At 38.3% G+C, this 4,022-nt stretch overlaps 1 non-coding gene across 1 annotated transcript; it reads left to right on the forward strand.

The window, feature by feature from the left end:
* Window positions 1–423: 423 nt before the first annotated feature.
* Window positions 424–530, forward strand: LOC126003047 (U6 spliceosomal RNA). The gene has a single exon (XR_007493591.1). It is a non-coding gene; the product is annotated as a U6 spliceosomal RNA (small nuclear RNA).
* Window positions 531–4,022: the final 3,492 nt, after the last annotated feature.

Below are 4,022 nucleotides of genomic sequence, written 5' to 3' on the forward strand. Positions count from 1 at the left end.
TGAGCTGTTATTGCTCCACTCCCCAATCAAAGTACAGAGGTTTCCATTTGGGTCAAAATTTTCCAGATTACTTTTAGTTTGGCTGAATTTTGTTAAAAAAGTACAAAATTTACATCTTGGGATTTTTTTTCTCTGAAACTAGTGCAAAAATTTTCCTTCCTGGGGCATAGCCAGGACCTGGTGAGTCTGTGGAGTGTACCTCAAGCCTGTCTTTGTTCTTGGTCTCTTCTTTGCCTCCTTTCAAGGGTCACTGTCATCTTTGAGGGCTGGAGCACCGCATAGCAGATAATTTTGAAGAGCCCCATTACTCTCCAGATAAGGCAAACACAACTTTCAACCCCCCTGCTGGCCCCTATCACTCCTCTGCCCCCTGGATATGAGCCTTCAACTGGTCTTTAGTTTTCTTAGGAAGAAGTGAGGTTCGTGCTCGCTTCGGCAGCACATATACTAAAATTGGAACGATACAGAGAAGATTAGCATGGCCCCTGCGCAAGGATGACACGCAAATTCGTGAAGCGTTCCATATTTAAAAAAAAAAAAAGGAAGAAGTGAGGTTCAAAGAAATGGAGCATCTACTCAGGCAGAGAAGTTAATTTAGAAAGAACCCAGCTCTCCAAACTCTTACTCCTTATGTTTTTATTTTTCTATTGCATATGGTGATTTCTTTTTTATATATTTTATTTAAATACCTTGATTACATACATAATTGTGTTTGGGTTTCAGTCATGAAGAGAACACCACCCATCACCAGTGCAACATTCTCATCACCAATGTCCCAAATCCTTCTCCTCCCCACCCAACCCCCACCTGTACCCTAGACAAGCTTTCTATGACACTCATACATTCTCATTATTAGGACAGTTCAAAATGTAGTTATTTCTCTAACGAAACTCATCCCTGTTTGTGGTGAGCTTCATGATGTGAGCTGTAATTTCCAGTCCTTCTCTCTTTTGTGTGTGAAAATTATTATTGCAAGAATGTCTTTTATTTTTCTTAAAACCCATAGATGAGTAGACCATTCTGCATTTCTCTCTCTCTCTCTCTCTGACTTATTTCACTCAGCATAATAGATTCTATGTACATCCATGTATAGCAAAATTTTATGACTTCATCTCTCCTGACAGCTGCATAATATTTCATTGTGTATATGTACCACAGTTTCTTTAGCCATTCGTCTGTTGAAGGGCATGTTGGTTGTTTCCAGAGTCTTGCTATGGTAAATAGTGCTGCAATGAATATAGGTGTAAGGAAGGGGTTTTTGTATTGTATTTTTGTGTTCCTAGGGTACATTTCTAGGAGTGCTATAGCAGGATCTAATGGGAGCTCCATTTCCAGTTTTTGGAGGAATCTCCATATCGCTTTCCATAAAGGTTGAACTAGATGGCATTCCCACCAGCAGTGGATAAGAGTTCCTTTCTCTCCACATCCCCGCCAACACTGCTTGTTCTCATTCTTTGTGATGTGTGCTAATCTCTGTGGTGCGAGGTGGTACCTTATAGTTGTTCTGATTTGCATCTCCCTGATGAATAGTGATGTGGAGCATTTTTTCATGTGTCCTTTGGCAATTGTATTTCTTCTTTGTCAAAGTGTCTGTCCATTTCTTCTCCCCATTTTTTGATGGGATTAGATGTTTTTTTCTTGTAAAATTCTGTCAGTGCCTTGTATATTTTGGAGATTAGCCCCTTATCTGATGGGTATTGGGTGAATAGTTTCTCCCACTCAGTTGGTGGCTCTTGTATCCTGGGCGCTATTTCCTTTGAGGTGCAGAAGCGTCTCAGCTTAATATAGTCCCATCTGTTAATCTCTGCTTTCACTTGCTTGGAAAGTGCAGTTTCCTCCTTGAATATGCCTGTAGTCTCAATCAATGTACTGGAGTGTTTTGTCTAAGTGTTGTTCTATATATCTTATGGTTTCAGATCTGATATTGAGGTCTTTCATCCATTTGGATTTTACCTTCTTACATGATGTTAACAGGGGGTCTAACTTCAATTTTTTGCAAGTGGCTAGCCAGTTGCGCCAACAGCACTTGTTGAAGAGGCTTTCTTTGCTCCATTTAGGATTTCTTGCTCCTTTATCAAAAATTAGGTGATTGTATGTCTGGGGAACATTCTCGAAGAGTTGAAGTCTATTCCACTGATCTGAGGGCCTGTCTTTATTCCAATACCATGCTGGTTTGATAACTATTGCTTTGTAGTAAAGTTTAAAGTTGGGGAAAGTGATTCCTCCATATTCTTTTTCCCAATGATTGCTTTAGCTATTCTAGGGTGTTTATTGTTCCAAATGAATTTCAAAAGTGCCTGATCCACTTCTTTGAAGAATGTCATGGGTATCTTTAGAGGGATGGCATTAAATCTGTACAATGCCTTGGGGAGTATTGCCATTTTGATGTTAATCCTGCTAAACTATGAGCAGGGTATGTATTTCCATTTCCATGTATCCTCTCTTATTTCTTGTAGCAGAGTTTTATAGTTTTCTTTGTATAGCTCCTTCACATTTTAGTCAAGTTGATTCCAAGATATTTGAGTTTGTGTGGCACTATTGTGAATGGGGTTATTTTCTTAATGTCCATTTCTTCCTTATTACTATTGGTGTATAGAAAGGCCATTGATTTTTGTGTATTAATTTTGTAGCCTGCCACCTTGCTATATGAGTCTATTGTTGCAGGAAGCTTTTTGGTAGAGTCCTTAAGGTTTTTCTAGGTAGAGTATCATGTCATCTGCAAACAGTGAGAGCTTGACTTCTTCCTTTCCTATATGGATTCCCTTGATATCTTTTTCTTGCCTAATTGCTATAGTGAGTACTTCCAGTGCTATGTTGAATAGGAGTGGTAAGAGAGGACAGCCTTGTCTTGTGCCAGACTTTAGAGGGAAGGCTCTTAGTTTTTCTCCATTGAGGATAATATTTGCCACTGGCTTGTGGTAGATGGCCTTAAATATATTGAGAAAGGTTCCTTTCATTCCCATCTTGCTGAGAGTTTTGATCAAGAGTGGGTGTTGGACCTTATCAAATGCTTTCTCTGCATTTATTGATATGATCATGTGATTTTTATTTTTCTTGTTGTCGATGTGTGTATTATGTTGATAGATTTACAGATGTTAAATCATCCTTGCATTCCTGGGATGAAACCTACTTGATCGTAGTGGATGATCTCCTTAATGAGGCATTGAATCTTATTTGCCAGGATTATGAGAATCTTTCCATCTGTACTCATCAGCGATATTGGTCTGTAATTTTCTTTTTTCATAGCATCTCTGTCCAGTTTAGGTATCATGGTGATGTTGGCTTCATAAAAGCCATTTGGAAGTGTTCCTGTTTTTCTATTTCATGAAAGAGTCTTGTCAGGATTGGTGTAGCTCTCTTGGAAAATTTGAAAGAATTTATCAGTGAATCCATCTGGGCCTGGGCTTTTGTTTTGGGGCAGACATTTGATTACTGTTTTAATTTCATCAATAAAGATGGGGGTGTTTATCTATGCTACATTCTCTTCATTCAACTGTGGAAGACTATAAGAATCCAAGAATTTTTCCATTTTTTCCAGGTTCTCATTTTTAGTGGCATAGAGTTTCTCAAAGTAGTTTCTCATTACCCTTTGAACCTCTGCCATATCAGTAGTGATTTCTCCTTTTTCATTCCTAATATGTGTTATCAAGTTTCTCTCTCTCTTTCTTTGTTAGTTTTGCCAGTGTTCTATCAATCTTGTTTACTTTTTTTGAAGAACCAACTTCTGCTTTTGTTGGTCTTTCAAATTGTTTTTTGGGTTTCCACTTTGTTGATTTCTGCTCTCAGGTTTGTTATTTCCTTTTGTCTCCCTGTTTTTGATTCCATTCGTTGAGCACTTTCTAATTCTATGAGCTGTGTCATTAACCTATTCAAGTTGGCCCCTTCTTCTTTTCTGATGTGTGCTTGCAAAGCTATAAATGTTCCTCTCAGTGCTGCTTTTGCTGTGTCCCATAAGTTCTGATAGTTTGTGTTTTTATTATCATTTGTTTCCAGGAAAGTTTTGATTTCTTCTTTGATTTCAT

Source organism: Suncus etruscus, chromosome 2 (assembly GCF_024139225.1).
Source record: "Suncus etruscus isolate mSunEtr1 chromosome 2, mSunEtr1.pri.cur, whole genome shotgun sequence".
Taxonomy (NCBI): Eukaryota; Metazoa; Chordata; class Mammalia; order Eulipotyphla; family Soricidae; genus Suncus; species Suncus etruscus.